The 11,033-nt window shown below is 43.8% G+C and overlaps 1 long non-coding RNA gene across 1 annotated transcript; it reads left to right on the top strand.

The window, feature by feature from the left end:
• The first annotated feature begins 2,087 nt into the window (after window positions 1-2,087).
• LOC122459140 lies at window positions 2,088-3,549 on the top strand. Its single transcript, XR_006279638.1, has 3 exons — window positions 2,088-2,151; window positions 2,323-2,530; window positions 3,317-3,549. It is a non-coding gene; the product is annotated as an uncharacterized LOC122459140 (long non-coding RNA).
• Window positions 3,550-11,033: the final 7,484 nt, after the last annotated feature.

The following is an 11,033-nucleotide window of genomic DNA, read 5'->3' as shown; positions in this document are numbered from 1 at the left end:
GGAAATGGGAACAGGGAATGGGGGTGGGGAAATTGGAATCATGTTTTGCTAAGGGGGGGATTGGTAACAGGGACACAGGTAAGGCTCTGTTGTGTCAGAGCTGGGAAGGGGGACACTAAGGAAGGAAACTGGAATCATGCTTGCTGGAAGTTTACCCCAATAAACATTGAATTGTTTGCACCTTTGGACTTTGGGTATTGTTGCTCTCTGTTCATGCGAGAAGGACCAGGGAAGTAAGTGGGTGAAGGAATAAGCCCCCTAACAGCTCAGTGGACTCTGGCCTTGGTAAATCGAGGGGTCCAATACCAAAATACCCCAGGTGCTGAGCAACTAGCCAGGGTCTTGCTTCAGACAAAAGGGGCAAAACATGAATGCCCTGTAGCAGAGACCAATTCAGCATCGGTGGGTTGGGTAACCTCAGTAGAGCAAGCACGGAGCCTAACAGACATAGCCCGCTGGCCAGGACAGTGACAGGATGTGACCAGTTGGGTACAGAATTGTCTTACATGTGCTGCTTTTAACCCACGCCAACCAGGGGAATCCGAGGATCAGCTGCCTTTAGGTCATCAGGGAGAGCCGGGAGGTCCATGGGCTCGCCTCCAGGTAGATTTTATCGAAGGGTTACCACCATGGAAGGAGGATGTACCTCGCTTATGCGTTTTCGGGTGAGTGGAAGCATTCCCCATGAAAGCCCATAGCACCGAGAAAACAGCTAGTGAAAACTGTTCAAGGAGATCACTTGTAGACACGGCTCTCCTGAGGTGAGTGATTCAGCCAGGGGACCCCAGTTTGTGTAGGCTGTCTGGAGGGCATTGCTGGGTGCTTTGGGAATACAGTGGAAGCTGCACCCTAGGCACCCTCATAGCTCTGGGCAGGTGGAGCGTATGAATCGTCTTATCAAAGCAGCTCGGTCTAAAGTCTTGTCAGAGAAGGTGGTGGGGCGGGGCTGGACTAAACATTTGCCTTTAGTGTTAGCCGTAATCAGGAGTAGATCCCGGTACAGTAGCTCAGTGACACCTTTCCAATTAATGTTTGGACGACCAATGCGCCTTATGCAATCACAATCAGTCCCCTCCCGCTCCAACCCCACCAGTCCGGAACTGATCCAATGGTGTAAATTTCTATGGGAGGAACTTCCTCAAGCTGTTCAACTCATGCAGCAAACAATGGGACAGGCTCAGGAAAAAATGGACAAGGGGCGACGGAAACCACCCGCCTGGCAGGTGGGTGATCAGGTAATGTACATGAAATGGAACACTAAGCCCCTCCAAGCAAGGTGGGAGGGGCCATTTACTATACGTAATAAGGGAAGTGAGACAATGTTCCAAATTGACTGAGGCCCCCATGGGAAGTGGGTCCATTGGGGACAGCTGAAGCATGTAGGGGGAACCACCCCAACCCCGTGTTCTTCTCTACGATAGCTTATGCCTCACAATGTTTAAGTCCTTTTTGCAGCTTTTGTTTTTTAGGCAATCAAAAGAGCTGGTACCAGCTGAAGAACAACTGAAACATACCATGGTGCATTGTCGCAACAAAAAAACCCCTTCTATGTTGTCTCATGTTCTGTGTTTTGTGTTTCATGTTTGTCTTGTAGCACTTGTCTCATTGCTAGCATTATGGTGTATGGTGTTTGGGAAGAGGGAAGATACCATATTAGGCAAGGAATGGCAACAAACTATATGCACAGCCCTCTTTTACTCTTAGACCCCTCCCTTTCCCTAACCCTCCGTCTCCTGCCAAATTGTTAATCACATACCTATCCCCATGGTGGCCACCTCCATCCAAAAGCATATGTATAACTACCCCCTTTACTGATTGTTTACCTTCCCATCAAATATTCTGATTTTCATCTAAATGTTGTACATGAGAAAGGCTGTTTGATGCTCATTGTTACATCCTCTGGTCAACATTTTGATATGTGTTTCTGTCACTGTGGACATGCTACGTGTAACAAAAATCTGGAATTGTTCCAGCAGTTGAAGCACTGGCATGGATGAGCGGAGGCATGTCATTCCCCTTTGGATGGTTACCACAATTTGGGTGACCAAGGGGCAGGAAATGTTATGTAAAGCCTCCACTCAAATGTGATTGTAAGATCTGTAACTTGCATCATTAAGTTCGGCAACCTTGTTGCAGACTTTGTAACTTCAGGTTTCAAAGTAGCAGCCGTGTTAGTCTGCATTCGCAAAAAGAAAAGGAGTACTTGTGGCACCTTAGAGACTAACAAATTTATTTGAGCATAAGCTTTCATGAGCTGTAGCTCAAATAAATTTGTTAGTCTCTAAGGTGCCACAAGTCCTCCTTTTCTTTTTGTATCTTCAGTTACTATTCGCATAGCCTTTTAAGTTCTGTAACCTTTGCAAGCTCTGTAACCTTTTCAAGTTACCACTTGTATGAACTGCCAAGCTTTGTAATATCCCATCACGCAATCAGAGAGAGTGTGAACAAGGGAGTGTGTGTGTGGAAGATAAGGGGGTGTGAACGAGGGAGTGTATGGGGGACTGGGTGGAGAGGAACTGCAAGGAGAAAAGTATCAGAAGGGTAGCCATGTTAGTCTGGATCTGTAAAAGCAGCAAAGAGTCCTTTGGCACCTTATAAACTAACAGATGTATTGGAGCATAAGCTTTCGTGGGTGAATACCCACTTTGTTGGATGCATGTAGTGGAAATTTCCAGAGGCAGATATAAATATGCAAGCAAGAATCAGGCTAGGGATAACGAGGTTAGTTCAGTCAGGGAGGATGAGGCCCTCTTCTAGCAGTTGAGGTGTGAACACCAAGGGAGGAGAAACTGCTTTTGTAGTTGGTGAGCCATTCGCAGTCTTTGTTTAATCCTGAGCTGATGGTGTCAAATTTGCAAATGAACTGAAGCTCAGCAGTTTCTCTTTGAAGTCTGGTCCTGAAGTTTTTTTTGCTGCAGGATGGCTACCTTTAAATCTGCTATTGTGTGTCCAGGGATATTGAAGTGTTCTCCTACAGGTTTTCATATATTGCCATTCCTAATATCTGATTTGTGTCCATTTATCCTTTTACGTAGGTACTGTCCAGTTTGCCTGATGTACATAGCAGTGGGGCATTGCTGGCATGTGATGATGTATATTAGATTGGTGGATGTGCAGGTGAATGAACAGGTGATGGTGTGGCTGATCTGGTTAGGTCCTGTGATGGTGTCGCTGGTATAGATATGTGGGCAGAGTTGGCATCGAGGTGTGTTGCATGGATTGGTTCCTGAGTTAGAGTTACTATGGTGTGGTGTGTAATTGCTGGTGAGAATATGCTTCAGGAGAAATATGCAAGGAGAAGAGAGCCTGGAGACAGGAGCCAGGTGTGTCTGATATAATCTGCCCTGAGAAGGCAATCACTGAGTGCTGTAAAGAAAAGATGCATAAAAGGAACAGGGACTGGGAATGCTTCTCGGTGACGGATACAGAAGAAAAACTCAGTGTACGAGACAGGAGTGCCCAGTTCCAAAATAAAAGGAAGCAGCCACACACCCAAGCTGCTGCTCCTTGACCTGCTCACCAGCCCAGATCCATGACTGCAGTGGGACACACCAGATCTACTACACTTCGGCTTCTTGGCTTCCCATGCTGTCTCCGGTAACCCTCCGCCTGTGTGTATGTGTGCGTACATGGGGTATGAATGCGGTGAATGTGAATATGAATGCAGTGTATAAATAAGCTCCTTCCCTTTTCTGTCTGACCTAATAGCAGCATTGTAATAAAACTAATACAAGTGTGACCTTGGGTTGGTGTTTTAGGGGAACAGAGGTAACATCAGTAAGCCAACCAGAGGTTATGTGTCTTTTACAAGGGGTGAAGTTCTATGGCCTGTGATCACGATGGTCCCTTCTGGCCTTAAAAACTGAGTCATCCGATGAAGTGAGCTGTAGCTCACGAAAGCTTATGCTCTAATAAATTTGTTAGTCTCTAAGGTGCCACAAGTCCTCCTTTTCTTTTTTGCGAATACAGACTAACACGGCTGCAACTCTGAAACATATGAGTTTAAAGTGAGCCTGGTGCAATATTGCTAGCTATGCAAACTTAAGTACATTACCTTTCCAGAGAATAGGTACAGCTCATGTAGTGGCAATGCAAGTTTCCTCTATATCACTGTGACAGGGTGCAGCTCACCACTGCAGCACCTCCTACTGGCTCTCTTGGGAATTAGCTCTGCACCCTCTTCTGATGGTGTCTCATCAACTGTCACCTCTGCTTCTGGACCCACATCACTCCCAGGACCGTGGTATCCTCTTCATGACACCGTCCTCCGGCTGTGCCACACTCTCCTTCCAGGGGACCTGCAATCTCCACCCAGCCACTTCCCTCCGTGGTAACTGCAGTTCATTATCCTGAGGCTGCATCCTACGCAGCTCCAGCACTCTCCTCTGCCCTTGCTAAAGCCTGTAGGCCCTTGCAGCCAGCCAGGAGCTCTCTCTAGCTCTCCAGTCCCTGCTTGCAGCACTGAATTGTCCCAGCTCCTGGGGCTTCTTCCCCCTGCTAGGAGCCTGTTCTTCTTCCCCTGAGTTCCAGTCAGCTACTCAACACTGCTCTGCCTGCAGCACTTCTTATATGGGCCTGCCAGGCCATGATTGGCTACTCCTCTCAGCGCCTTTCTAATTGGCTACCTCTGGCACAACCTCCCTAGGGCTGCTTTTAACTCCTTTTCTGCCAGTGAGGGGCAGCCGCCACATCACAATCACCCACTACCAATGTGCTTCACAACTGGAGGTATCACACAGAGATGTAAGATAGTTTATTCTCTAGGGCAGATTCAGTCATTGGTCTCTTTGGTGAGACTACAGACAAGAGGTTCAATTGTAGTGGTAGATTTTGTGATGTGAAAACATGTCCCACTAAGAACTAGACTGAGATTTTCAAATGATTTCACATAGCCCATGAACACTAGTCAGATAGAAACAATTTTCAGACACTAATGTGTTAGGATGGATTGGAACCAGTGGTCTGGAGGTGAAAGGTCCATAGCCCATTAGTTTGAACCATCTAATCATTCCTATTTCAAGAGATTAAAACTTACAATTTTTTAATATGTGTGGAACCCTACCTGTCCGTGAGAAAAGCAACAGTCTTAAAATGGAAGAATATAGAAGATTTTGCTTCCCCACTTCTCTCTTCCCCCATATACCACAATTTTTTCCATGATTTGCACAATGTATCTTTGCTTAACCAATTGTCCTTACATTGCCTCTGGTTTGGGTTAGTGTGCTGGGTCAGCAGTATTTGAGACTTCATTGTTGTTTGCTCAGTATAGTAGTGGGCAAATTATTCTCTGTGTCAGCTTTGACCCTTCCACTTTCTGATTTCTTTGTGGTTACGTCAGAAACTGCAATCTTAATAGTCCTTTAATGCTGAACAGAACCACATGCAAGATGAGTAGATCGTGTTGCAAACATTTTTCTTATTTTGATTCGAAAGAGTGCCACTGAGAACCTGGCCAGCGGGTGGCTGAAGGACTGGCTAGAACAACACGAATGATGTGTTGTGATTGGCACTCTCTCTGTGAGGGCTGATGGACTGATTGATCAAGGTGATCAAAGTGATTCAAAAGAGAGAATGTAAAAAATAAACCATACGTGTGCCATGGTTTGAGATTATGTTAAAAATTGTGCTTTTTGATAGCTGCAATTAAATATGAAATGTACTTTGCAATGAAGGAAACAAAGACAGCTTGAATCTATAGCCTTCAATGTAGCTATATCTGTGACAACCTATCTCAGATATCTCCTCTTAGATGTTTTACTGGGGAGGTCGATGGGCACAGAAAAACATTTTGAAGAATTTGTAGCCACTGTGCAGTCTCCTTTTCTACAATTGGCCAGCTCAATCCGTAGTTTAGGAATGCACCTTGATTGTGTGCTGACACTAAGATCTCACATATCAGCATCTGCAAATAACAACATTTTCTACCATATCCAGTTGGTTAGGAGACTCCATCCTATCTTCATGGATGATGATCTGGCCTCAATTATTCACACCTCTGTCACCTCTCAACTGGATTACAGCAATGTGATATAAATCTCCTCAGCAACACAGGTTACCACAAGCACATCAGACCTGTCCTCTGCTCTCTACAGTGGTTTCCTATAGAATTCTGAATCAAGTTCAAGGTCTTTGGTACTTATCTTCAAGGTGCTCAGTGGCCTAGACCCAGGATATCTAAAAGGCTGCCTAAAGCTCTGGGATGAAGACTGTAGTGGACAACTGTGCACCGCTGGTACAATGTAGTTTTCCACAATAATAGTAAAGGTTGTGTCTGCAGGAGACAAATCTTTCTCATGGGCTAGTCCAAAACTGTGGAATGAATTCCCCCCCCAGGAAATAAGGAACACCACAAACCTTGCCACCTTCCACTCCAAATGAAAGGCACATTTCTTTTACCTTGCCTTCTCTAAGAAATTCATAGCAACAGGTTCATTTATAAATTAAAAATAACCCCAATACACAAAACAAGAAACATACCAAAACAAGACATTTCACTGCACATGCTTCTCCGCTTGGGGAGAGGCTGAGAGAACAAACTTGTGACAAATGTTATTCATACTGTTTAATGCTTCACTGGAAGATGATCAGATACTACAGTGATGAGTACAGAGTAAGTACTCACACAGAATTGACTAGCTATTTTTGAGCTAGGAGCTGCCCTGAGTCTTAGCTTGGGAAGGCACTTATGCTCTCCCAAGAGATGTAAATGGGGCTTGTTGTGACAAAATGAGTTTTTCCTCCTTATTATGTTGTATGTGAACCTATGTGAGTCTGTTCTGGATGAATACTGTGTGTACCTCAGTTTCCCTGTGTATTGCACCAATGCCTAGGTGGTGGGAATAAGGGTGTAACTTTTTCTGAGACCTTTGGGAGCAGGTGAGGCGGCTCCAGCTGCCTGCACATATGTGATGGACGATGCCCTTCGTTACCTGAGACCCAGGAGGGGGATACAACCAGATAACACTTTGCCTGGGAAGCAAGACACAGACCAGGAGGAAGGGCAACGAGTGTGTCAGAGGTTGGGTTGCTGGAAGCTGGGCAGTCTCCTGTTTGGGACTCGGAGGTGGGACTCCAGGGTATCCAGCATGGATTTTGCTGAAAGTCACTGATTTCTGTGCTAACAAGTTCTGTTCTATGCTGCGTTCTTGTCAACTAATAAACCCTTTTGTTTTACAACACTGGCTGAGAGTCATGGCTGACTGTGGAGTTGGGGTGCAGGGCCCTCTGGCTTCCTCAGGGATCCCATCCAGGTGGACCCACCAAGGAGAAGTGTACAGTGTGAACAAGGATGCTGAATGCTCGAGATCAGACCTGGAAGGTCTAAGCCGAGTAGGCTTTTTGCCCTGGACAGCGTGCTCTGAGGGGAGTCACACTACCCAGAGTCCTGGCTGGCTTCATACAGAGCAGTTCCAGAGCATCAGACCTGTGACTGCATCACACTCATGTGCTTGACCACATACCTGCATAAGGAAGAAATCCTGAGGGGACCTTGGATCCAGACCAGCAGCGTTAAACTCCTAAAATGTTTCCCACACATGAACCAGGAGCTGTGTCCAAGAAGGCTAATGGCATTTTGGGTTGTATAAGTAGGAACATTACCAGCAAATGGTGGGACATGATCATTCCCCTCTATTCGGCATTGGTGAGGCCTCAGCTGGAGTACTGTGTCCAGTTTTGGGACCCACATTACAAGAAAGATGCGGAAAAATTGGAAAGAGTCCAGCAGAGGGCAACAAAAATGATTGGGGACTGGAACAGATGACTTCTGAGGAGAGGCTGAGGGAACTGGGATTGTTTAGTCTGCGGAAGAGAAGAATGAGGGGGGATTTGATAGCTGCTTTCAACTATCTGAAAGGGGGTTTCAAAGAGGATGGATCTAGACTGTTCTCAGTGGTGGCAGATGACAGAACGAGGAGTAATGGTCTCAAGTTGCAGTGGGGGAGGTTTAGGTTGGATATTAGGAAAAACTTTTTCACTAGGAGGGTGCTGAAGCACTGGAATGCGTTGCCGAGGGAGCTGATGGAATCTCCTTCCTTAGAAGTTTTGAAGGTCAAGCTTGACAAAGCCCTGGCTGGGATGATATAGTTGGGGATTGGTCCTGCTTTGAGCAGGGGTTTGGACTAGATGACCTCCTGAGGTCCCTTCCAACCCTGATATTCTGTGATTCTATGATTTTTTTTAGACAAAGGAAATGCAGTGGATCTAATTTACCTAGATTTAAGTAAGGCGTTTGATACCGTGCCACATGGGGAATTATTAGTTAAATTGGGAAAGATGGGGATCAATATGAAAATTGAAAGGTGGATAAGGAATTGATTAACAGAGACTAACTTTTCCTCTCTTGGGAATTAAAACTTTTTCACTAGGAGGGTGGTGAAGCACAGGAATGCATTACCTAGGGAGGTGGTGGAATCTCCTTCCTTAGAAGTTTTTATGGCCAGGCTTGACAAAGCCCTGGCTGGGATGATTTAGTTGGGGATTGGTCCTGCTTTGAGCAGGAAGTTGGACTAGATGACCTCCTGAGGTCCCTTCCAACCCTAAATTTCTATGATTCTGTCCTGTGCTCTGATGATGTCATGAAGCCACGACTGATAAATTAGCTTTGTACCTTCCAGAAAAGTTTAAAAACTCTAAAAAGACTGCATTGTTCAACCCGCAATGATAAATCCTTTTCTGACTCTTCACTACCCCACAAATCTATAACTGAGCAGTGAATTTAGTTCTGGTAGGGTTTACTCACAATTAGATAATATGATGTTAAACACAGCTTGTCCCTGTCTACACTGACTCCAAAGTTGTATTTAATATTTTGTTACTTAACATGACTCCTCAAAGTCCTGTTTTAATACAAACTTAATTTTCTTGTGAATACAATCTCTGTGATATTCTTTGTATACATATTTCAATAGAGGAATGTTAAATACAGAGATCCAAACCACTTTTATGGAGAAATGAACATTGCAAGAAAGCAGGAAATCCACAAATGAAACAAAACCAAATCTTAGCATAACAATGACTGTTGCCAACAACCAACTTGGAACGAAGGTCAACAGTTCCACTGAAACTTTCCTCAGTTAAGAGGGCTCATATATGAGAAACCCTCCTTGTAATTAAATTGGCACTTTCAACAAAAATATCTCTACCTCTGAAGAATGGAAAATTATGACAATGAAAGTGATGATAAAGCTAAGCAGCATAGACCTGGTCAGTAATTGAATGGCAGAATTCTAAGGAAATAACCAGTGTGATGTGTGATGCAGGAAGTGGTGTTGGTGATTCAGTAGAGAGGGCTATTATCTCAAGTCAGCACTGAATCAGTGCCCCAATATGGTACTAAGGACTGCTGTATTGCTGGAGGTCCTGTCTTTCAGCTGACATGTAAAAACAATGTCTGACCATTAGTGGTTACTGACAATCCCATAATAGTTTTCACAGGAGTTAAGAGTAGTTAGTTCTGGTGTCTGGGCTAAATACCAATTGGGTGCTTATATTCTACCTCAATAAATTTTCCTCTGCAGTTTCAAATCAATATGGCATACTTCATTTCTTTCCCTAAGTGTTATGTAGTGAAGTTATGCTATGTTCTATCTGTGGGAGCTTACTTGATAGTAAGGAATATTAGAACACACAGTCAACATCCTGCCCCACCATCAAGGTTCTGTCTGGATGGGGTTTGGGGAAGGGCCTTCTTGGTTCACAGACTCTATATGGAACTCTCTCACCATGAAAACATCCTCCAATTACACTATTTTTAGAACTCAGTGCAAGACTTTTCTTAGCTGGATTGGTCTCACTTTTGTCACAGCTTTTGAGTTATTTCCAGTTTTGTTAGCTAGCTGCATCTGGGATGGCCTGGTTTGGAAAGGAAGGCTGGTCTAGTAGTTAAAGCACTATCATAAGCCTTAGAAGACCTAAGTTCAAGTCCCTGCTTTGGCACAAACTTCCTGTTGTGTGACTTTAGTAAAGTCATTTAGGCTCTCTGTATCTCAGTTCACCATCTATAAAATGGGGATGATGATAACAGTTCTCTATCTCAGAAGGTGAGGATAAATACATTAAAAAATCATGAAGTGCTTGGACACGATAGTAATGAGGGCTATAAGATAGATGTGGTCACATATTTTATTTGAATTTTTTTTGTACAACATCCCAGATACTCTATTAGGAGATGCTTGCTGAAAAAAAATCATTTTGACCAAAAGCCGTTGCTGATAGAATGCAAAGTTGTTGTTAGCTAACCCACTAGTTCCCCTTCCTCGGTGCTGCAGAAATTAGGAAATACTCCAGATAGAGGCACTTTCTGTATGGCTGCACCATTGTCAACAGAAAGGAAGTCACTCACTTTACTAATAAGAATGTACTCTCATTGTCACATTCTATTTCATTAGGACCAAGTATAACAGAGACACTCCACATGGGAGAACCTCTCATTCCTTTGAGTGTAACACTCAAAGGCATCATATACAAATAAGAAAAGATCCACTAGAACAAGGGAGAGATAGAGAAGCTTGGAGACAGAGAGAGTGAAAGATAAGTAAATAGTTAAAGAGAAGGAAAGACAGTACACACCAAAATTGGACTGACCAAAGCATTAGAAAATATATTTTTGGAATAATCCTGCACAGAGGAGATAAAATCTTAATTTTAAGACGTTCTTAAGGTTGCTAAGTATAAAGCCCAAATGCTTTTAAATAAGGAAAATGAACAGTTAGACATAAATTTATGCTGTCCATATGATAAAGATATTACTCCTACTAAGTATAAAGAAATAGATCTGTCATCACAACATAACAGATACCAGAGTGATGAGCATAATCTGAGAACCTAAACAGAACAACCTTGACTCTGATCCAGAGGTTGCTGGTTTTGGGTGTTATCTTGATTTCAGTAAATATCAGATCTTAAATGGGAAATATCAAATAATTTGCCAAGCGGCAGATTTTCTTGTAAAGTACTTATAGCTGATGTTTTTAGAGAAGAATGTTGCATTTGTAGTTCAATAGGAAGCATGTATAAGAATATTTACTTAAGCA

The sequence above is a fragment of the Dermochelys coriacea genome, chromosome 3, assembly GCF_009764565.3.
Source record: "Dermochelys coriacea isolate rDerCor1 chromosome 3, rDerCor1.pri.v4, whole genome shotgun sequence".
Lineage (NCBI taxonomy): Eukaryota > Metazoa > Chordata > Testudines > Dermochelyidae > Dermochelys > Dermochelys coriacea.
The sequence above is the reverse complement of the archived record's forward strand: the minus strand, read 5'-3'. Positions and strand labels throughout refer to the sequence as shown.